Below are 25,737 nucleotides of genomic sequence, written 5' to 3'. Positions count from 1 at the left end.
CACATCAACAACATATTATGCAATGCGACATATTCGTGATTTCTAATGCAAACAACCTAAAATATCACATGGCATCCGTGATGCATGAACATGCTCAAAACTGATTTATTTTCTTGAAACATAAAGAGTTATTCTACTCACCTCTGGCTAGCTCTGACACTGACTGAAGCAGCTGACTCACTGCTGAGGTCCTCGGTTCCTCGGGTCCGAACCTACACAGGTGGACTCAAATGAGGGACCAACATACTATAACATGACTCTGAAAACATCCCCCAAAAACCCTCTAAAACACCTCAAAACATCCATGCAAGAACATGCAAAAGAAGGCTAGACAGGGCACTTTTGGCGGCAGGTTCGGCGGCCGAAAGTCCCTCCAGAGCCGAAAGTCAGGCAGGTTCGGCGGCACCTTCGGCGGCCGAAACTCCCAGACAGAGGCGAAACTCATGCATGTTCGGCGGCACTTTCGGCGGCTGAAACTCCTAGATAGAGACGAAAGTCTCCTTTCGGGGGCAAGCTTCGGCAGCCGAAGGCTGCCTCCACAAGCATGTTCGGCGGCCGAAAGTTCCTTCGGCTGCCGAACCTGGTTTCTCCCTCAGTGGCAGAAACTCAGTTCTTCTATGCATACACGCCTCCCATTCCATCCAAACATGCATAAACCTATTCTACAGCACATATACACCAGCATACAAGCTCCTAGGGGCATCAACTATCTAAAACCCCAAATACAACACATCAAACATGCATTTGCAAGCCACATTGTTCAAAAACACAACATGAACACATAAACTCCAACATAGCCTAACATGCATTTCTACCCCATAAAACTACTCAAAGCTTACTTAAAACATGCAATGAGCTTAAGATCGGCTCTTACCTCTTGAAGATCGAGAGAGAGATGACCTAAACTTGGAGATGGGAGATTTCCAACTTCCTTGGGTCTCCAAGCTCAAAACTTGCTCAAACTTGGAAATCTTCAAAACAAGATGAAAACTAGTGAAAAACTTGAAAGATCTGAAGGAAAAACTCAAAGATTGGTGAGAAACGGCGGAGAGCTCACCTTGGCCGAAAATGGAGAGAAAAGCTCACCCATTTCAGCTAAGGGACCCTTTTATAGTGGCTGGCCAGGCCACGTTCGGGGGCCGAACGTGCCTCCGCATGCATGCCATGTTCGGCGGCCGAACTTGAGGTTCGGCGGCCGAACCTGAACTTCCCTCACTTATGCCTTCGGGGGCCTAAGGCACACCCGAAATGCTTGCATGTTCGGCGGCCGAACCTGAGTTTTCCTCCAAGGTTGTTTTTATGCAAAAACTCATTTCCATCTTGCTTAAAACCATAAAACACATTAAAACATTTTATGAAAACATGGTTCTACCCTTCTAGAGGTCTCCGACATCCGAGATTCCACCGGACGGTAGGAATTCCAATACCGGAGTCTAGCCGGGTATTACAACTAAGACTTCATTACTCTATCCGGACTCCTGCTCTATCCTGTACCTGCAAGCCTGGGGGTAAAGGGAGAGGGGTGAGCTAAAAGCCCAGTGAGTAGAACTATAAAAACATATTAACACTATGCTCCAATGAAATGCATCATAACACAGACAATTCACATAAGGGTTGGGTGAACTTGTCACCAATTAGTCCCAGCTATCTCTGTGCCAGGCCGTAGCATGGGGTCCTGGTCTTCCTGTCATATCATACATTACTTACCATTGCCCCAGGGCCTCCTCTGGGCTCCTGGTCTTCGAGTCCCATAACCATGCCAGGCCGTAGAATGAGGTCCTGATCTTTCCTTACTCTGTGCCAGGCCGTAGAATGGGGTCCTGGTCTTCCTGTCAGGGACTAATTGGGTCATCCAATATTCACCCACAACAACAACAAAGGATGCAATGCGGCATATTCGTGAAATCTAATGCAATCATCCTATTGCATAATCATGATGCATGAAACATGATAAAACATTTAATTTCTCAATTTAAAAGATTAAGTTTAGTTCCACTCACCTCTGGCTGACTCTGACAACACTGAAGCAGCTGAACTCACTGCTGGGGTCCTCGGTTCCTCGGGTCCAAACCTACACAGGTGGACTCAAATGAGGGACCAACATACTAGAACATGACTCTAAAATACTCCCCAAAAACTCCCTGAAAGCACCTCAAAACATCATGGAAAAACATGCAAAGGAGGGCTGCACAGGGCACTTTCGGCGGCACCTTCGGCGGCCGAAAGTCCCTCCAGAGCCAAAAGTCAGGCAGGTTCGGCGGCACCTTCGGCGGCCGAAACTCCCAGACAGAGGCGAAACTCATGCATGTTCGGCGGCACTTTCGGCGGCCGAAAGTCCCAGACAGAGATGAAAGTCCTCTTTCGGGGGCAGGCTTCGGCAGCCGAAAGGCTTGCCTCCCAGCCATGTTCGGCGGCCGAAAGTCCTTCGGCTACCGAACCTGGTTTCTGCCGAAGGGCAGAAACTTCAGCTCCTCATGCATAATTGCCTCCCAAACCTTCCAAACATGCATCAAACCTATTCTACAACACACATACACAAGCATACATGTTCCTAGGGGCCTCAAACCATCATAAACCCCATCTACAACACATCAAGCATCCACATTGTTCATGAACACACATTAAACCCATAAACTCCAAAAACATATCCATAACCTATCATGCATTTCTAACCCAAAGATCTACTTAAAACTTACTTAAAACATGAAATGAGCTTAAGATCGGCTCTTACCTCTTGAACATCGAGAGAGAGACGACCTAAACTCGGAGGTGGGAGAGATTGGGTTTCTTGAACCTCCAAGCTCCAAAACTTTGCTCAAAAGCTCAAAATCTTCAAAAACAAAGTTAAAACTAATGAAAATCTTGAAAGATCTGAAGGAAGAAACTCAAGATTGGTGAGGAATGGCGGAAGGGCTCACCTTGGCCGAAAATGGGGAGAAAGCTCGCCCATTTCGGCTAAGGGACTCCTTTATAGTGGCTGGCCAGGCCATATTCGGAAGCCGAACGTGCCTCCGCAACACATGCAAGTTCGGCGGCCGAACCTGGACTTCCCTCACTTATGCCTTCGGGGGCCTAAGCCTCTCCCGAAGTGCATGCATGTTCGGCGGCCGAACTTGGGTTTCGGCGGCCGAACCTGAGTTTTCTTCCAAGGTTGTTTGCATGCAAAAACTCATTTCCATCTTGTTTAAAACCATAAAACACATTAAAACATTTTATGAAAACATGGTTTTACCCTTCTAGAGGTCTCCAACATCCGAAGTTTCACCGGACGGTAGGAATTCCGATACCGAAGTCTAGCCGAGTATTACACCCACCCACTTCATGCCATGCACATTCAAGGTTCAAAAGAGGCTCCACCTTCCTTATTAGTGCATGGGCAGCCTCTTGGACTTCTAGGGCAACTTCTTGAAGACCTTGGACAGCAATTAAATGACCAAAGAGCCTTCCACTTACCTCTCCAAGCATGCTCCACGTTTTTACCTTCACATGTAATGACCCGGAAACCGGACCGCTACTGGCGCTAGGATCCAGATCGGCATAAGGCCGCCGGGACCCGTAGCAAGCCTAACATACATCCTGTATACCTGTTTAATCCCATACATGATCATACATATACATAAAACATTAAACTTTTTCTTTTCTCTTACCAAGCTTAACCTGTGCATTCTCATAGACATAAACATAAACCGCACACTGGAGCCCTCATCAAATGCTCCAATGGGGTATCATAACATAAATTAAGCTTGGTTGAACATGAACATCATAAAAACTTAGATCATGTATATAAAAGGGATAACCATCACACTATGATCAAGCACAACTTTAAACTTCCATAAACATCATTACATTACATCTCTATACTGTACTTTTACATGACTGTACTAAATATAACATATCAACATTTATCATGTCCACACTAGCTATTACATGACCATAACTTCATTACTCTTGTTGACCTCCTGGTCTACCCTATACCTGCAAACCTGGGGGTTAAGGGAATGGGGTGAGCTACAAGAGCCCAGTGAGCATAATAGTAAAACATTGTATTTAAAACATATGATATCATGGAATGCGTCACAGCACAAACAATTCACATCAAGGATGAACTTGTCACCATTTAGCCCTCTATACAGTCTAATCATGCCAGGGGCGTAGAGCAGGCACGCCTGGACTTCCATAGCATAACATACATATCCAATAGTGCCGGGGGCGTAGTGCAGGCCACACCCGGACTTTCTCTTACATAGTGCCAGGGGCGTAGAGCAGGCACGCCTGGACTTCCATATCATGTCATCATATCATAACATATGAAGGCTAATGGATCATCCAACATTCATCCGCATCAACAACATAATACGCAATGCAACATATTCGTGAATTCTAATGCAAGCACCCTAGTATATCTCATGGCATTCGTGATGCGTGAATCATGCTAAAGCTTTCATTTAATTTTTAAACATTAAGGTTTATTCTACTCACCTCTGGCTAGCTCTAACAAGACTCTGAAGCAGCTGACTCACTGCTGGGGTCCTCGGTTCCTCGGGTCCGAACCTACACAGGTGGACTCAAATGAGGGACCAAACTTACAAGAGCATAACTCTACAATACTCCCCAAAAACCCCCTAAAATGTCTCAAAACAATCATAGAAATCATACAAAGAATGGATGAACAGGGCACTTTCGACGGCAGGTTCGGTGGCCGAAAGTCCCTCCAGAGCCGAAAGTCATGCACCTTCGGCGGCCGAAAGTGCTAGATAGAGACGAAACTCATGCATGTTCGGGGGCACCTTCGGCGGCCGAAACTCCCTTCCAGAGCCGAAAGTCCAGCTTTCGGGGGCAGGGTTCGGCAGCCGAAACAAGCCACCACAGGCAGGTTCGGCGGCCGAAAGTCCTTTCAGCTGCCGAACCTGGTTTCTCCCAAAGGGCAGAAACTTGGTTCAAACATGCATAAAAGCTTCCCAACTCATTCAATCATGCATTTTCCTATTCTACAACATGCATACACAAGCATACAAGCTCCTAAGGGCTACAAACTATCCTAAACCCCATCTACAACACATCAAACATGCATATCCAACATATATTGCTCATATAAACAACATATAACCAAAAACTCCACATCAACCTATACATGCCATTCTACCCCATGAAACAACTTAAAACTTGTTTAAAACATATAATGGGTTCAAGATCGACTCTTACCTCTTGAAGATCGAGAGTAGAGGTGATCTAGCTTGGAGTTGGGAGAGATCTAACTCCTTGGACCTCCAAGCTCTAAAACTTGCTCTTTTGCTCAAAAATCTTCAAATCAACATAAAGCTCGTTAAAACATGAAAGATCAGAGGAAAATCATAAAAAACGAACCATGGGAGAGCAGAAACTTACCGTGGCCGAAAATGGGGAGAAAACTCGCCCGTTTTGGCCATGGAGCTCTTATATAGAGGCTGGCCAGACCACCTTCGGAGGCCTAAAGTGCCTCCTAAACTCATGCAAGTTCGGCGGCCGAACATGGGGTTCGGCGGCCGAACCTGAGCCAACTTTCGGGAGCCTAACTTCCCTCCTAAACTCTCAAATGTTCGGCGGCCGAACTTTGAGGTTCGGCGGCCGAACCTAGAAAATGCCTCCATGGTCTTTTCATTCAAAACTCAATTTATCTCTTACTTAAAAACATAAAATACATGAAAACATTTTATGAAAACATGATTTTACCCTTCTAGGGTTTCTGACATTCGAGATTCCACCGGACGGTAGGAATTCCGATACCGGAGTCTAGCCAGGTATTACATTCTCCCCCCTTAAGAACATTCGTCCTCGAATGTTCCTCAACTAGCACATGCAATACATACAACATATCATACACATAAAACACATAGATACTAACCTTAAAAGAGATGAGGATATTGCTGGAGCATGGACTCCCGTGTCTCCCAGGTACACTCCTCTATGTTGTGGTGATTCCAAAGGACTTTCACCATCGGGATTTCCTTGTTCCTTAGCTTTCTGATCTGAGTGTCTAGGATCCGTACTGGCTGCTCAATATAGGTGAGATCCTCTTGGATCTCCATATCAGGCTCACTAAGAACCTTGCCCGAATCTGACACGAACTTCCGTAACATAGAAATGTGGAAAACCGGATGAATCCTCTCCATAGATGTAGGCCAGTCCAACTTATACGATACATTCCCAATCTTCTGCAAGATTTCAAAGGGTCCTATGTACCGTGGAGCTAGCTTACCTTTCTTTCCAAACTGAATCACCCCTTTCATTGGAGACACCTTGAGCAATACCAAATCCCCCTCCTAAAACTCTACCTGTCTTCTGCGGATATCTGCATAACTCTTATGCCGACTCACAGCCGTCTGATTCTTTCTCTGATAATGGGTACTACCCTGCTGGTGATCTCTAATAACTCTGGCCCTGCTAAGGACCTCTCCCCAACTTCTTTCCAACAGACAGGTGACCTGCACTTCCTTCCATACAAAGCTTCATATGGAGCCATCCCGATGCTAGCATGATAGCTATTATTGTAGGCAAACTCCACCAAGGGTAGATGCTGCCTCCAAGAACCGCCAAAATCTAGCACACACATTCTGAGCATATCCTCTATTTTCTGGATGGTCCTCTCTGACTGTCCGTCCGTCTGAGGATGGAAAGCAGTGCTAAAATCCAACCTGGTACCCATAGCGTCCTGCGGACTCCGCCAAAACCTGGAGGTGAACTGGGGCCCTCTATCAGACACTATAGAAACAGGAACCCCATGCAACCTGACAACCTCATCAACATACACCTGCGCCAACTTGTCCACAGAATAGCCACTCCTAACAGGGATGAAGTGAGCAGATTTGGTGAGTCTATCCATAATCACCCATATGGAGTCTAATCTGTTAGACGCTACCGGTAACCCCACTACGAAGTCCATAGCTATATTCTCCCATTTCCACTCTGGAATCGACAGTGGGTTTAACATTCCAGTCGGCTTCTGGTGTTCCAGCTACACCCTCTGACATACTTCGCAGGCTGACACAAACTGTGCCACTTCTCTTTTCATAGCTGGCCACCAATAGACTCTTTTCAAATCCTGGTACATTTTGGTGGCTCCAGGGTGAACACTATACCTAGCATTATGAGCTTCCCTCATAATGTCCCCCTTCAGACCTATGTTATCTGGTACACATAATCTATTCCTATAGCGGAGGATCCCCTTGCTGTCAAATCTGAACTCTTCATTCTTGCCTGACTGAACAGTCCTGGCAATCTTCACTAACTCTGGGTCCTCGTGCTGTTTCTGAGCCACCTGCTCCAGAAACACAGGTGTCACTCTCATCTGGGTTATTAAAGCACCTGTACCAGACAACTCTAACTGTAGACCTTCACTAATGAGCTTGTAAAACTCCTTCACCACTGGCCTCTTCTCTGCTGATATGTGGGACAAACTGCCAAGTGATTTCTGGCTTAAGGTGTCTGCCACAACATTCGCCTTACCCGGATGGTACTGAATCTTGCAATCATAGTAACTCAGCAGTTCTACCCATCTTCTCTGCCTTAAATTCAACTCTCTTTGACTCAGGATGTACTGCAGGCTTTTATAATCTGTGAAGATCTCACATTTAACCCCATAAAGGTAGTGCCTCCACATCTTGAGTGTAAAGATCACAGCTGCCATCTCTAGGTCATGTGTGGGGTAATTCAACTCATGCTTCTTCAGCTGCCTAGAAGCATAAGCAATTACCCTTTCATTCTGCATTAGCACACAACCTAGTCCCACACGGGATGCATCACAGAACACTGTGAAATCCTCCTCACTGTTAGGCAGAGCTAACACCGGTGCTGAAGTCAACCTCTTCTTTAGCTCCTCAAAGCTTTCCTCACATTGGTCCGACCACACGAACCTCTGGTTCTTCTTAGTCAGTCTGGTCATAGGAGCTGCTATCTTAGAAAAGTCCTGAACGAACCTCCTGTAGTAACCTGCCAAACCCAAGAAGCTCTTGATCTCTGTCACTGTGGTGGGTCTAGGCCAGTTGGCTACAGCTTCCACTTTCTTGGGGTCCACCTCTATTCCATTTTCTGACACCACATGCCCTAAGAAATAGATGCTCCTCAACCAAAACTCGCATTTGGAGAACTTGGCATACAAGCCACGCTCCCTCAAAGTCTGTAAAACTGTCCTCATATGATGGGCATGCTCCTCTGCATTCCTGGAATACACTAAGATATCATCTATGAAGACAATAACAAAGTGATCCAGGTACTATCTAAAAACCCTGTTCATGAGATCCATGAATGCTGTAGGGGCATTGGTTAACCCAAACGGCATTACAATAAACTCATAGTGCCCATATCTGGTCCTGAACGCTGTCTTCGGCATATCCTCTTGCCTTATCCTCAGCTGATGGTACCCCGATCTCATATCTATTTCGGAGAAACAACCCGCTCCTGCTAGCTGGTCGAATAGATCGTCGATCCTAGGCAACGGGTACTTGTTCTTGGTAGTGACCTTGTTCAAATGCCTGTAGTCGATACAAAGTCTAAGGGATCCATCCTTCTTTCTTACAAAGAGCACTGGAGCACCCTAAGGTGAGGTACTCGGTCGGATGAAGCCCTTATCTACCAGCTTTTGCAACTGTTCTTTCAACTCTTTCAACTCGGCTGGTGCCATCCTGTAGGGAGGGATAGAGATCGGTCTGGTTCCAGGCACCAACTCTATCTCGAACTCTATCTCCCTGGAAGGTGGCAAACCTGGCAGCTCATCTGGGAAAACATCTATGAACTCTCTGACCACTGGCACTGAGGCGGGCTCTCTAACCTGACTGTTAAGCTCTCTCACGTGAGCCAAAAACCCCTGAGATCCCCTCCTAAGCAACCTACGAGCCTGAAGAGCTGATATCAGACCTCTAGGTGTACCCCTTTTGTCTCCTCTGAAGACGACCTCCGACCCGTCTTGATCTCTGAACTTGACTACCTCGTCTCTGCAGTCCAAGGTAGCACCATGGGTAGATAGCCAATCCATCCCTAGAATGACATCAAAATCTGTCAAATCTAGAACCACAAGGTCGGCTGAAAGGCATCTTCCCTCAACAAAAACTGGACTACATTGGCAGACTGACTCTGCCACTGACGGGTCACACTTGGGTCCGCTGACCCATAGGGGACACTCTAACCTAGAGACCATCAACCCTAACCTCTCAACGGCTCTCGGAGCAATAAAAGAATGAGATGCACCCGGGTCCATTAATGCATACACATCAGAACACCCAATGATGAGATTACCTGACACCACGGTGTTGGATGTGTTAGCCTCCTGCTGAGTCATAGTGAAGATCCGTGCCGGAGCTGATGGACCTTCACCTCTGAAACCCGCTGAAGAAGAGGCTGCCCCTCTCCCTCTACCTCTGCCACTGGCCTGTGTCGCGGCTGGAGCTACTGGCTGTGCCACACTACCTGAAGCTGTCTGCTGAGAGTGTGCCACAAAAGCTGCTCTAGGACACTCCCGTGCCATGTGTCCCTCCTGCCCACATCTGAAGCAGGCTGACGTCCCAACCAGACATACTCCTTTGTGCGGCTTCCCACACTTCACGCATACTGCATTATCTGCACCTGAGCTCGAGCCACTTCCCAATCCCAGACATGACTTGATCTTACTCCAGAACTTGTTCTTCTTGGACTTCCTGTGGCCTCTGTCCCACTTTTTGCTACCTGAAACTGCTGCACTCAGAGAAGAAGAGCCTGGGGTCTTAGAACCAGAAGGCTGTGCCACTGACTGCTTAACTTTCCCTTCGATGATTGCACTAGCCTCCATCCTCCGAGCCATATCCACTATGGCATGGAAACTCTCCTTCTCTGCTGACTGGATCAAGGAGGAATACCTGGAATGGAGCCTCATGATATACCTCCTTGACTTCTTCTGGTCTGTGTCAAGATTCTGCCCAGCAAACGGCAACAGCTCCAAGAACCTGTCCGTGTACTCATCTACACTCATCTCATCAGTTTGCCTCAACTGTTCGAACTCAATCATCTTGAATTCTCTTGAACTGTCAGGGAAAGCCCATCCTGAAAACTCATTTGCAAACTCCTCCCATGATAGGCTGTCCAACCTAGGGTTCACATAGTTCTTAAACCACTCTCGTGCCTTTTTGCATTTTAGTGTGAACCCCGCCATCTGAATGGCTCTACTGTCATCAGCTCCTATCTCATCTGTAATTGTCTTGACTCTCTCAAGGTACACAAACGGGTCATCACCGGTTTCATACTGGGGAGCACCCAGCTTCATGTAATCGGTCATCTTGACCTTGCTCCCTCCAGATGAGCTAGGTTTAGGGTCTTGGGTTTCTGGGACTGTAGGTTCTGGTGGTGGTGGAGGAGGTGCAACATTCCCTGGGATAGGGTTTGCTGTACCTGGATAGAAAGATGGGGGTGGGTACATAGGGTACTGTGGGTACGGTGGGTAGAAAGGTGGGTATGGCATCTGAGAGTGATAAGGGTTAAAACTGGGGTATTCCGATGTACCTCCCATCGAATACCTAGGATTATGTGAAAAGGGTGGGTAGTAAGGTGGCTGAACAAATCCCGAGGCCTGAATGCCTCCTTAGGACTCTCCCATGCCCTCTTCTGACATACTTACTCCGAGACTGCCATCCCTCCTCTGATCCACATCCATCTGATCCCCCACATCCTCTGACATATCACCTTGCACTGTTCCCCTCACTGATCTACTTCTACCCAAATCCAAAGACCTTCTAGGGTCTCTTACTGCTCTTTCTCTGCTGGACCTACTTGACATTGCCCTAGGCAATGCTGGAGGGCGGGCACTCATGCCCTCATCCTCCGGTGGTACTCTAGTCAATCGTGCAGATCGACGAGTTTCTCTCATCCTGTTTTCTGAAAAAAACAGTACACATCACATAACACATTAGCATCATATGGTTCATGTGGAAACACATGAACCCGCATCACATACATAGCATACATATCATAGCATTAATGCACATGTATATTGTCATGGCATTTCACATCATCATACAAGACAGGACTCCACATCCTATCCTAATGGACATGATCTTTCCTATTGTGCTTGACCTTCTATAACATCTATGAGCCCGACACTCTAGGTCCGACCATATGAACCTAGGGCTCTGATACCACTCTGTAATGACCCGAAAACCGGACCGCTACCGGCGCTAGGATCCAGATCGGCATAAGGCCGCCGGGACCCGTAGCAAGCCTAACATACATCCTGTATACCTGTTTAATCCCATACATGATCATACATATACATAAAACATTAAACCTTTTCTTTTCTCTTACCAAGCTTAACCTGTGCATTCTCATAGACATAAACATAAACCGCACACTGGAGCCCTCATCAAATGCTCCAATGGGGTATCATAACATAAATTAACCTTGGTTCAACATGAACATCATAAAAACAGAGATCATGTATATAAAAGGGATAACCATCACACTATGATCAAGCACAACTTTAAACTTCCATAAACATCATTACGTTACATCTCTATACTGTACTTTTACATGACTGTACTAAACATAACATATCAACATTTATCATGTCCACACTAGCTATTACATGACCATAACTTCATTACTCTTGCTGACCTCCTGGTCTACCCTGTACCTGCAAACCTGGGGGTTAAGGGAATGGAGTGAGCTACAAGAGCCCAATGAGCAGAATAGTAAAACATTGTATTTAAAACATATGATATCATGGAATGCGTCACAGCACAAACAATTCACATCAAGGATGAACTTGTCACCATTTAGCCCTCTATACAGTCTAATCATGCCAGGGGCGTAGAGCAGGCACGCCTGGACTTCCATAGCATAACATACATATCCAATAGTGCCGAGGGCGTAGTGCAGGCCACACCCGGACTTTCTCTTACATAGTGCCAGGGGCGTAGAGCAGGCATGCCTGGACTTCCATATCATGTCATCATATCATAACATATGAAGGCTAATGGATCATCCAACATTCATCCGCATCAACAACATAATATGCAATGCAACATATTCGTGAATTCTAATGCAAGCACCCTAGTATATCTCATGGCATTCGTGATGCGTGAATCATACTAAAGCTTTCATTTAATTTTAAAACATTAAGGTTTATTCTACTCACCTCTGGCTATCTCTGACAAGACTCTGAAGCAGCTGACTCACTGCTGGGGTCCTCGGTTCCTCGGGTCCGAACCTACACAGGTGGACTCAAATGAGGGACCAAACATACAAGAACATAACTCTACAATACTCCCCAAAAACCCCCTAAAACGTCTCAAAACAATCATAGAAATCATACAAAGAATGGATGAACAGGGCACTTTCGACGGCAGGTTCGGTGGCCGAAAGTCCCTCAAGAGCCGAAAGTCATGCACCTTCGGCGGCACCTTCGGCAGCCGAAAGTGCTAGACAGAGACGAAACTCATGCATGTTTCGGGGCACCTTCGGCGTCCGAAACTCCCTTCCAGAGTCGAAAGTCCAGCTTTCAGGGGCAGGGTTCGGCAGCCGAAACAAGCCACCACAGGCAGGTTCGGCGGCCGAAAGTCCTTTCGGCTGCCGAACCTGGTTTCTCCCAAAGGGCAGAAACTTGGTTCAAACATGCATAAAAGCTTCCCAACTCATTCAATCATGCATTTTCCTATTCTACAACATGCATACACAAGCATACAAGCTCCTAGGGGCTACAAACTATCCTAAACCCCATCTACAACACATCAAACATGCATATCCAACATACATTGCTCATATAAACAACATATAACCAAAAACTCCACATCAACCTATACATGCCATTCTACCCCATGAAACAACTTAAAACTTGTTTAAAACATATAATGGGTTCAAGATCGACTCTTACCTCTTGAAGATCGAGAGTAGAGGCGATCTAGCTTGGAGTTGGGAGAGATCTAACTCCTTGGACCTCCAAGCTCTAAAACTTGCTCTTTTGCTCAAAAATCTTCAAATCAACATAAAGCTCGTTGAAACATGAAAGATCGGAGGAAAATCATCAAAAACGAACCATGGGAGAGCAGAAACTTACAGTGGCCGAAAATGGGGAGAAAACTCGCCCGTTTCGGCCATGGAGCTCTTATATAAGGGCTGACCAGACCACCTTCGGAGGCCTAAAGTGCCTCCTAAACTCATGCAAGTTCGGCGGCCGAACATGGGGTTCGGCAGCCGAACCTGAGCCAACTTTCGGGAGCCTAACTTCCCTCCTAAACTCTCAAATGTTCGGCGGTCGAACTTTGAGGTTCGGCGGCCGAACCTGGAAAATGCCTCCATGGTCTTTTCATTCAAAACTCAATTTATCTCTTACTTAAAAACATAAAATACATGAAAACATTTTATGAAAACATGATTTTACCCTTCTAGGGTTTCTGACATTCGAGATTCCACCTGACAGTAGAAATTCCGATACCAGAGTCTAGCCGGGTATTACATCACACATACACAAAGAAGGCACATGCAAGGCCAAGGGCACTTTGGACAGCCTCTAAAAGATGCATGGACAGCATAGAAACCCTAGGCAGCCTCCCAAGACATATTTAAAGTCCTCATGATCACCAGAAGATGAGATGGGGACAGCACCTCTTCTCCAAGTTTCGGCCGCCGCTCCTCCACCACCTTCGCCCGCTGGTTCCCTCTTCTTCTCTCTTCTTTTATTTTTCTGTTTTGGTTCAGCCATGAGTGGCTGAAACCCCTATTCTAGTTGAGGATTAGTTGAAACTAAGGTTGTTTAAAGGATTGTGAGATTTGATCATAAACTATTGTCTTTGATTTTGTTCAATATTCATGCAATTGATGCTTTAATTCCACGGTTGCTTTGTTGTTTTGATCAAATTGGCCACTTGATTCTTGATTGCAAGGTAATTTGTTGTTGGTTAGGATTATTTGTTAGTCCGTAATTGCTGGAAATATTCTGACCTAAGAACACTTGGTGTAAAGACCAAGAATTGCATGATCTAGCACCATCTTCATGCCTTTGGAGTAGCTAGGATTGGATCTCTCTAGTTCTTTATGCAATTGACAATTGTTTTGATGCCTATGGCCCAAGGATGTTCCTTGGCAATTTGCTAATTAGTAATTGATTAGAGGATGTTCCCTAATTAATTTAATCATAAGGAGGGACATGGTGGTGTGAAGCGTTTTCCACCCCATAACCAATCTATTGAACCAATTAAGATAACCAAGTTTCAATGATCAATCCAAACAATCAAGGTGGATCCATATCTTCAACTAGACCTTTCCCATATTGAATTCTCCTTTATTTTAATTAGTTGCTGGCTTAATTACTTTTAGTAGTGATTTAGTAGTTTGATAATCAAAACAATCTCAAAATCCCCCTTTTTACTTTTTCGCACTTTAGTTCTATTATTTGCTTTCAATTGTGCTTTCAGTTGATGTTCTTGGTCTTATTGAGGAAAATAGGTAAGTATTCAATTCCCTGTGGATTTGATCCTTTCACCACTGTCTACAATTGTAAATTGTTGATAACCAAAAAGGTTATTTTTGGCCGGCTTCGACAACCGCACAGTCAAAAATTGGCACCGTTGCCAGGGAATTGTTATAACTTGTTTATTTTTCTTTCATGACCAGATCTGAATGCAGGGACACACTGCCCTTTGATCCAGAAATTGAACGCACTCTCAGAAGTTTAGGAAAGCAACCTGCCGAGCATTCTGCCCAACATTAGACCGTCGAACCCCATCCATATTCGACCGCCGAACCTGCTTCACTCTAGCAACCGAGTTTTACACCAATGGCAGAACCTCAAGCACCACCTGCTACCCACAATGGACATGCTGTCCAAGGCCAAATCATTCAAGAACATCCAGCCATAAGACCCCCAATGCCAAGAGAAAGTACTATAAGAGAATTAGCAACACCTGTTGGTGATCAAGCACCTCTTTGCATCACCTATCCACCTCTGACAGTTCTCTTTGAACTGAAAACAGGTTTGATCCATCTTCTCCCTAAATTTAGAGGTTTACAAAATGAAAATCCACACAAGCACTTAAAAGAATTCAATATTGTTTGTTCCTCCATGAGACCTCAAGGTATATCTGAAGATCATGTTAAGTTAAGAGCTTTTCCTTTTTCATTAGATGACTATACTAAAGATTGGTTATTTTATTTGCCACCTGGATCTATCACTTCTTGGGATGATATGGTTAAAACTTTTCTTGACAAATACTTCCCAACATCTAAATCGATTGGCATAATAAGAGAGATCACTAGCATAAGACAGAAACCATCTGAGGAATTATATGATTATTGGGAAAGGTTTGAAAGACTATGTACAGGTTTTCCACAACATGATATGTCAGACCAGGTCTTAATACAGTTCTTCTATGGAGGATTGTTACCTTCAGAAAGGAAGTTCATTAACGTAGCTTGTGGAGGGTCCATTTTGAACAAAACACCTAGGGAGATGAGAGAATTGATCTCTACACTTGCAGCCTCATCTATGCAGTATGAAGAAGAAAAGCAATTACAGAGAGGAGTCCATGAGGTAAGTTCTCCTAATATTTCCTCTCAACTTTTTGAACTAACCTCTATGATGAAAAATGTGGTCATAGGATTTGCTTAACAAGCTCAAGCACCCCAGCCACCTAGGCCATGTGGGATTTGTTCATATATAGGACATCCAACTGATCAGTGTCCTACACTCCAAGAAGATAGCCAGCAAGTGAATGCCATTGGAGGATACAACAACCATCCTAGACATGATCCATATTCAAACACTTATAATCCAGGCTGGAGAGATCACCCCAATTTCAGCTATGGAAGGGCCAACAACAATCAAAACTATCAAAGGAATCAAGCCCAACCAGCACCTCAAAATTCCTTCTAGCATCTTGAAAAGCTGATGGAAACAATGGTAAATTCCATGAAAGGCCTGCGACAAGACATAGGACAACTGACTGCATTAATGAGTAGACCTGAATCCTAAGGTAAGCTCCCTTCTCAAATTGAAACTAATCCTAGACAAAATGTCAGTGCCATTACTTTGAGAAGTGCAAAAGAACTTCAAGATGCAAGATATGAGCAAGAAAAGCAAGTTGCACAAGAGCCTGCACAAATTGAAACACATGCACAACACCATGTGCATGAGCCTGCCAGCCGAGCTCCACCTAAAGTTGAGGGGATGGAGGAGCTAGGTTGCCGTCGGGGCTGAGTTTTGGATGAACTCAGGTTCGGCAGCCGAAGGTTCATTCGGCCGCCGAACCTGTTGCATGGTGGCTTTGGCTGCCACAACTTGCCCCCGAGAGTTTTGAAGTTCAACTCTGTTTGGGGGATTCGGCCGCCGAAGGTGCCGCTGAAGGTTAGAGACTTTCGTCTCTGGAGTGCCTTTTGGCCCCCGAAACTTGCCCCCGAAAGGGTTTGGCCGCCGAAAGTTGAGATTTGGCCGCTGAAGGTGCATGAGTTTCGTCTCTGGAGAGGACATTCGGCCGCCGAACTTGCCGCCGAAAGTGTCCTGTTCAGTTTTTCTTTTGCATGCTTTGCATGAGTTTTAGAGTGAGATTAGGGGGATTCTTGGGGAGTTTAAGAGAGTTATTTTTAAATTTGTTTGGTCCCTCATTTGAGTCTTTCTGTGCTTACATAGATTAGATGAACCAGAGAGAGCAGCAGTGAGTACTGCTCCAGAGTTTACTGAACCTGCAGAGTCAGTCCAGACAGCCAGAGGTGAGTGGAACTAAACTTATTACTCATTTTAATTTGAGACATTAACTGCTTTTAGCATCTTTCATGCATCATGTTTATGCAATAGGTTGATTGCATTAGAATTCACAAAGATGTTGCATTGCATAGCTATATTGTTGGTGTGGGTAAATGCTGAATGATCCAGTAGTTCCAGACAGGAAGTCCAGGACCCCATTCTACGGCCTGGCAGGTATAGGAAGTCCAGGACCCCATTCTACGGCCTGGCGGGTATAGGCAAACAGTCTATGCTTGGTAAATGGTAAGTACAGGTGTTATATACACATATACATATATGGGACAGGAAGACCAGGACCCTAGTCTACGGCCTGGCACGGTTTATTGGAACTATGTGGTGACAGGTTTACTCTTGATGTGGATTGTCTGTGATATGACGCATTTCATAAGATCATATTTTAATGACTTATTTTACTGTTATACTCACTGGGCTATAGAGCTCATCCCACTTCCTTAACCCCAGTCTTGCAGGTTCAGTGTACAGTGTACAGGGGAAGACCAGAAGAGTATCAGAAAGAGAGAAGAGTTATGTAATAGTTTAGAGTGGACATGTAATGCTAAAGAGATGTACTAGTTGTGTATTCAGTTAGACTTGTGCTTGACATAGTTGTTTTGTATTGTAAATCTTTTGTTTATGTACATGATCTGTATATATATATGTTTTACAGAGTATGTGAAAAACCAGGCTTAACAGGTATGAGATAACCCATCTAGAGCAAACTCTAGTCAGGGGTACAGGGTATAGAGTACAGTGATAGTGCATGCACAGGTTAAGCCTTGGTTCAGAAAAGAATTTTATTTTTCACAGAAAATGTATGATCATGTATGAGATTTACAGGTACACAGAGAGTATAGCAGGCTTGCTACGGGTTCTGGCGGCCTTAAGCCGACCTGAATCCTAGCGCCGGTGACGGTCCATTTTCGGGTCATTACATTTAAATTTAATATTTAATTGCAGATACTCTAAAAGCAAGAAAAGTTGGTCCAAAAATAATTTCGCCCTCTCTCCTCATGTGGTGACTGAGCCTAAAGGTGGGTAATGTAACTATCTTTTGCATCATCAACTAATGAGAAATGAAATGCCCTCAGCTTAATATGTTCTTCGAAAACTCATTATGTCTCATATTGGAGCATGCAATACGGAACTCAAGCACCCATGAGGATCTTCCGTTTCACGTCCTCAAAAGATAAGGAGTAGATAAATCAATCATGACTTTAGCTTAAGTGTTACACTTAGTTCTTAATAGTTGATACAAAGTGGTTGGGAATCAACAACATTGTTGACATCATTGATTGCTTGCTTATTAGCCATATTTTTCTCAATTTCAAATTCATTAAAAGAATTATTTGGGTCAGATATTGTTTCTTCTGTGCCCATGATTTGTTCCCTCGACAGCAACCAATACCTCTTTGTTAGACTTGGAGGATGAAACATTTTTGTATCTCGATTTGATATCTTTTCTCAACCTCCTCACGATTTTCTCGATTCCTTGTTTGAAGTTGAGTCTACCCAAAGGATTAGAATGTACCATTCAAAAGAATTACTAAAATAATTAAAACTATATCTTAGCAATGGCGCTAAGATTTAGTAGGTGTCGAGGCCACCAAAAATAAATTTCTACTTTTCTAAATCAAACTAAATTGCGATAGTGGTGAGAAGGGTTTGTCCTATAGAGATTGGAAGGAAGTTAATTCACTTGCAAGACAAAATAAAAATAAAAATAAAATGGGAGTTTTAAAAAGCAAGGAATTAAAGATTACTTCAATGAGAATTAACCTAAACCAACTAAAAGAAGTAAAGTAATTAGATTTAAGCGAGAAAATCAATATGAGATTAATTCACTGAAAGTTTAATCTCAGTTTTAGTCTTATTGGTTGATCATAGATGTAAAAATAATTTCTAATTATTTATAGATAAAATAGTTATAGATGTCAAAGAAACTTTAGTCACTCAATCTTAATTTTTAAACTAGCTAAGAGATGTTCGTGAACTAGCTTTAGCTTTTGAAAAGTAGTAGGAGACGCTATTATAATTTAATCCAATTACTACATGAGGAATTAGAAGAACCTGATTCTAACTAATAACACAAAAGCTCGATTCATTTTAGTCTGATTATTTTGTTCCTTAGGAAGGCTTTACTTAAACTAATTCACCACTAATTTCATATTAAACTAAAATAATTATGAATTTAATCAACTTGAATAATAATATATTATCCTATTGATTGAGCAATGACACCTTAATGCTACAATCAATAGAACAATAATAAATAATAGGTACAAAAATAATATAAATACCAAGAAACATTAAGAAAATAATAAAACCAATTAGATCTCAAAACTAAATGAACTAAAACTTCAATTATCCTTCAACTAAAAAGAGAATTTAGCTACATATGTTTATGGTTGAAATGCAATAAGAAAAATGTTTTCAGGCTCCCAAAATTAATCAAGAGTAAAAGATAATGTTATATATCAAAATAGCATCTTTGTATAGTACTAAAAATCCTAGTTTAGCCTAAATATAAGTAACCAAAATTAGATGGAAAAGTGTATTTAGGTATATCCATGATTTCACTTACATTTTGTGCTTTATTTTTCCTAAAACAATTGAGTTTGATATGTTTTTGCGGATAAGGATCATCAAATTGTGTGTCAAATATGGAATTAGACTCTGATTTCTTTCGTTAGATATGTTATGCCCATAACGTAGTGCATCTGAGACTTAGAGTTTAAGCAAGACTTTGTTCCTTATTTCCTTGTGTCTTTCATTACGCCCATGACTCCCTTAATTTCAGAATTCAGAGTCTAGACATAATTTTTCTCTTTTTATTCTTCAGTCCTTTATTATCTTACTAAAACATCAAAAGTGAAAAAAAATCAACCTATTTAAGTCTTTCTCTGTAATACCCGGCTAGACTCCGACATCGGAATTCCTACCGTCCGGTGGGATTTGGATGTCGGAAACCTCTAGACGGGTAACATCATGTTTTTATAGAATGTTTTCATGTATTTTAATGTTTTTAAGTATGAAATTAAATGAGTTTTTGCATGAAAAGTCCTTGGAGGAAAATCCAGGTTCGGCCGCCGAAAGTCAAGTTCGGCCGCCGAACATGGCATGCATGCGGAGGCACTTTCGGCCCCCGAACGTGGCCTGGCCAGCCACCTATAAATGGGGCACTTAGCCGAAATGGGCGAGCTTTCTCCCATTTTCGGCCACAGCTAGCTTCCGACCTCCCTCTCCCCAAATCTTGTGTTCTTTCTTCAAATCTCCTCCATTTTTCTTGAGTTTTAACCTCACATTGCAAGTTTTGAGCATTTAAAACAAGTTTTGGAGCTTTGGAAACTCAGGAGCTCATTTGCTTGGATCTCCGAGTTTAGGTCGTCTCTCTCTCGATCTTCAAGAGGTAAGAGCCGATCTTAAGCTCATAGTATGTTTTAAATAAGTTTTATGAAGTTTTATGGGGTAGAAATGCATGTTTAAGTTAGTTGAGCTATGTTAGGTTTTATGTGATTTTTGAACAATGTGGCATGTTTGAGTATGTTTGAAGTGTTGTAGTTGGGGTATATGTTTGTTTGAGGCCCCTAGGAGCTTGTATGCATGTTTTGGTTGAGTGGTATGCATGATTTGAGCTTGGGAGGCGAAATGTGCATAGGAGAGCTGAGTTTCTGCCATTCGGGAGAAGCTCAGGTTCGGCCGCCGAAGGGACTTTCGGCCGCCAAACCCTCTTGTGGAGGCAGCTTTCGGCTGTCGAAGCTTGCCCCCGAAAGAAGACTTTCGTCTCTGTCTGGGACTTTCGGCAGCCGAAGGTGCCGCCGAAAGTGCCCGACTTTCGGCTCTGGAGGGACTTTCGGCCGCCGAACCTGCCGCCGAAAGTGCCCTGTTCAGCCATTTCATGCATGTTCTTCTATGATTATTCCATGATGTTTTAGGGGGTTTTTGGGGAGTATATTAGAGTTATGTCTATGTATGTTTGGTCCCTTATTAGAGTCCACCTGTGTAGGTTCGGACCCGAGGAACCGAGGACCCCCGCAGTGAGCCAGCTGCTATAGAGTTTGTCAGAGCTAGCCAGAGGTGAGTGGAATAAACCTTAAGTTTAAATTAATGAAATATGAATTTTGAGCATGACCCATGCATCATGAATGCCATGTGATATTTTAGGTTGTTTGCATTAGATTCCACGAATATGTTGCATTGCATACTTGATGATGTTGTGGATGGGCATTGAATGATCTTTTAGTCCTCGATATGTTATGATGAGGCATGTTATGGTGTGGTTGCCGGTTGTACCCATTCTACGTCCCGGCCAGAGTAAGAGAAAGACCAGGTTGTACCCATTCTACGTCCCTGGCATATTGGAAAGTTATGTTATGTTATAGTAAGAGGAAGTCCGGTTGTACCCATTCTACGTCCCGGCATTTTGGAATGTAGAGGACTAGAGGTGACAATACCATCCTTATGTGATATGTTTGTGATGTGTTGCATTTCATGTAAGCATGAAATTTTAATATATGTTTTTTCTATTCTGCTCACTGGGCTTTGTAGCTCACCCCTCTCCCCTAACCCCAGATGTGCAGGTACAGGGTAGACAAGGAGGTTAGCCAGAGTTTTGAAGGATATTTATGTAATAGTTAGGTTGTGGACATGACAATTGTACTATGATGTAATGTAAAAGATTATAGCATGTTATGTAATGAGATATATTGAGGTTATAGTTGTGCTTGACCCTATGAGTATTGTTGTCCCTTTTGATACATGATCTATAGATATGTTTATGATGTTCATGATGGTCCAAGCTCAATGTATGATGAGATACCCCATTGGAGCATTTGATGAGGGCTCCAGTGGTGGTTTATGTTTATAATTATGTAATGTACAGGTTGAGCTTGGTTGATATATGAGAATGTTTACAGATTCTTTTGAGTTTGTTTGATCATGTATGGGATTTACAGGTTTACAGGTTATATGTCAGGCTTGCTACGGGTCTCGGCGGCCTTACGCCGATCTGGATCCTAGCGCCGGTAGCGGTCCGGACTTCCGGAACAACTGGTACTCACTCTCACCAGACTATTCCCTTAAAGTGGGAGGTCAAGGGTTCGAGTAGTGAGGGAGGCGACCTAATTTCCAAAGGGAAATTTGGGCCAAATCCACTTGGGGAAGGATGCGATGCGAGAACCCAAGGGGACAAATCCTGCCAGGAACCCGTGAGGGTGAATGGATGTTAAAAGCTGTTCACGACGCCAGTGGAAAGCCCGAGGTGGCGAGAGGGCCAGGCGAGGGATGGCCCTGGGCCGTGAACGGTAACAGTGCCGGTGAGAGGGCCGGGCTGTTACATTCTCCAACAAATAACCTTTAGCTTTAAGAATTACATGAGAAATTATCTACATGTCATCATAACTACAACATGAGATTTGGATGATATAACCTATGGTACATTTTGGGAATCTAATTTTAGCTTAGAACATTCAACGTTTCCAAATACAGAGGTTCTAAAAAAATTGCTTAATACCAAATATATAAAATATTATTAGTATTTAGTTAAATTTGGTAAATTTTAGCCTTATAAAGCAGCATGTAGAAAGATAAATCAATCCATCATTCTAAAATCTTTATTAAAAATAAAAGAACGGAGGAAGCAAAAAAAATAATGGATACTAAAATAATTTTCTCAATTGTATCTCTATTGTTCATAAATTTCTCTCTTGTTCAAGCACAGCCAGCTGTTTTTGATATAACAAAATTTGGTGCAGCACCTGATGGAAAAGCAGATGCAAGTCAGGTATAAACATATAATTCACCCATGAATATTAGGATATTAGCTAAACTTAAAATTCTTACCTTTCTCTTTCCTTTATCTTTTAGGCTATAGCGGATGCTTGGAAAGAGGCTTGCACAGCAGCAGGATCTAGCAAAATATTGATTCCAGCAGGGAAATTCTTGGCAGGTATAGTGAATGTTACAGGTCCTTGCAAAGGGGCAATAGAGATAGAAGTTCAGGGAACCGTGCAAGCCCCACCAGAGCTTGCACGGGGGATGGTTGGTTTAATTTTAACCATATTGATCAATTCACACTATCTGGAAAAGGAACTTTAGATGGTCAAGGACAAGTTGCATGGAAGGGAGTATCTTGTGACAAAGATCCAAAAAATTGCAAGAAACATCCTATGGTACTTTTTTTTTAGTTTACACGATATTACAAAATGTTACTAATTTAAATTTACCATAAATTGTAATTACGTACCAAAACTTTTCCAAAATGCTTTTATTGCTTTACTTTTTTCATCAGAATATAAGGTTTAACTTCATTACCAAAGGCTTAGTTCGTGACATAACGTCTCTTAATAGCAAGTACTTTCACGTCAATGTATTGGGATGTGACGACTTCACATTTGAAGGCTTCAAAGTCAGTACACCTGAAGGTAGCCTTAATACGGATGGAATTCATATTGGGCGATCAAAGGGAGTGACTATATCTAATGCCAAAATAGGCACGGGTGATGATTGTATCTCTATTGGTGATGGAACCGAAAATCTAAAAATCACAAAAGTGGCATGTGGACCTGGTCATGGCATCAGCATAGGGAGCTTGGGGAAGTATGAGAATGAAGATCCTGTTTCCGGAATTACTGTTTCCGATTGCACCCTCACCGGTACAACTAATGGTGTTAGAATTAAAACTTTGCCTGCAATGTTTCCTAATACTGCAACTAATATTCATTTCCAAGATATTACTATGGAAAATGTCTCCAATCCTATTATTGTAGATCAAATGTATTGTCCATGGAACAAATGCAATAAAAAGGTGATAACTGTTCCAAAACAATATATTATTATATGATAATTACTTATTGTTTGTATAAATAATTATTTCTTCTCTTTTTTTTTTTCCAGGAACCATCTAAAGTGAAGATTAGTGATGTTAGCTTCAAAAATATAAAGGGAACTTCTGCAACTGCTCTTACCGTTCAACTTATATGCAGCAGTGGAGTCCCATGTGAAAAAGTGGAACTTGCGAACATTGACTTGACATATAGTGGTCCTGAAGGCCCAGCAAAATCTGAATGCATTGATGTTAAGCCAACAATTGTAGGGAAGATTCCAGAGGGATGTAAATAGAAAGTCACATCTACTGTTACATATTTTTTTGTAGTTAATTATATATAGAGGAACATTAAGTGCTCTCCTACTATTAATATCCGACAATTATTGAGAAAAAAATTATTTATTATTTTTTAATCATACCTTGTTGTTATAATTTTTTAACTGATAAAAAACGAAATCAAATATTGCTATTTTTTTAAAAAAAATTTGCTAATATATTTTATTATGCGGCATTCTATTTTACATAGCAAAATTATGATTAATTTTATCCGTTGTTTGAAGCTAATAATATAACCCATTATCATATATGGTGTTGATGCTAATTTAAATAAAATCAGTAGTTCAAAATAAAATAGAATGTTTATTACTGTTTAAATTTTGTTTTAAAAGTTTTAAGTAGAATTTTTATGAGGAAGAAATTATTTAAAGGGTTTAATTTTAACTTATTTTTAACTAATAGTCAATTACAAAAGGAGAATAATCAACGGAAATAGGGTAGCATGCACTTAGGCTAAATTGTGAATGGTTGAGTTGAGTGAATTTTGAGAGAGAGGAAAAATAATTAGTGGCTGTAAATTGTTTTTTATCTTATAGTTGACATATGTTGAATACGTTATTTTATAGAAAATTACACTTACACTACTATATTATTTCATATTAGAAATAAGTTCAATTGAGTTTATATACTTTTCCTCAAGACCAAATAAGCGCAATTCAAAATTTAGTACCAATTAAGTCCTTGTATTTTTGTTGCGGGCCAAATAAGTCCTAACAATATAATATAATATTATCTTTTAATAATAAAATATTTTTTTATAATTTAAAAAATATTAAACTTAGTTTTTTTAGTTACCATAAAATTTAAAAAATATTAAGACATAATAAATAAGTTTTAAAATTAAAAAAAAGAAGTTTTATTATATAAAAAATATTATTATTAAAAAAATATTTTGTTATTAAAAAATAATATTATATTAAATGATGGCTTATGTGATCCTTGAATAATAGTACAGAGGCTCAATTGTCCTAAAATTTAAATTTGACTTATTTGGTTCTCGAGTAAAAGTATAAAGACTTAATTGAGCTTATATCCGTTTCATATTTGCCTTAAATACTTTAAATACTTGAAATATAATTGTAATCTATTGAATCCTTAATCTTACAAAAACTGCAAAAATTAAATATAAATTAACCATATAATGGATTATTTATAAAAAGAAGTCAGAAATAGTTTCTCTTATTATTAACTGTACTTGAAAATTAGCTAATTGGATTATAAATTTTCATTAAAATGATAACAATATATTCTTCTAACTTTATCAACTTATAAAAATTTATAACACTGTTAGCAAGAATTAGTGCACAACCAACAAAATGTATGATCAATTTTTACTTTTGTTTTTTTATAAACCATCAATAATATGACTAATTTATGTTTAGTTATTATCATTTTTATAAGTTTAAGTGTTGAATAGATTGCAATTTTAGTGAAGGTATTCAATAAGTTAATCTGAATTAGTATAGAGATATAAGTGTATATTGAGATATAAAGAGACAATGTTTGTTCATATGTCTTTTATGATATATAGAAAAGAAATATTCTCTGTATTGAAATGAAAAAATAGACTAAAAATATATATTTTTTCTATAAAATTAAATAATACTATATTAATGGGATTAATCGAGTTAAATTCTATTAAGAATGGAATTGAAGGACTAATACTATATGTAGCAGTTTTACAAGAGAATAAGGGTATATTTGGTTTAATGGTTAAATATAATTTCTAGTTATTCCCAAAACTTTAATTCTCAATACAACATGCCAAATTATTAACTGTTTTGAAAATTTTATTATAATTCAAATTATATTTTATAATTTTTTAAATCTCATTCAAAACACTTAT

At 41.5% G+C, this 25,737-nt stretch overlaps 1 pseudogene; it reads left to right on the top strand.

Annotated features, from left to right (window-relative positions):
• Positions 1 to 14,770: 14,770 nt before the first annotated feature.
• LOC110623234 lies at positions 14,771 to 23,848 on the top strand (annotated as a pseudogene).
• The last annotated feature ends 1,889 nt before the right edge of the window (positions 23,849 to 25,737 follow it).

This window comes from Manihot esculenta, chromosome 9 (assembly GCF_001659605.2).
Source record: "Manihot esculenta cultivar AM560-2 chromosome 9, M.esculenta_v8, whole genome shotgun sequence".
Taxonomy (NCBI): domain Eukaryota; kingdom Viridiplantae; phylum Streptophyta; class Magnoliopsida; order Malpighiales; family Euphorbiaceae; genus Manihot; species Manihot esculenta.
The sequence above is the reverse complement of the archived record's forward strand: the minus strand, read 5'-3'. Positions and strand labels throughout refer to the sequence as shown.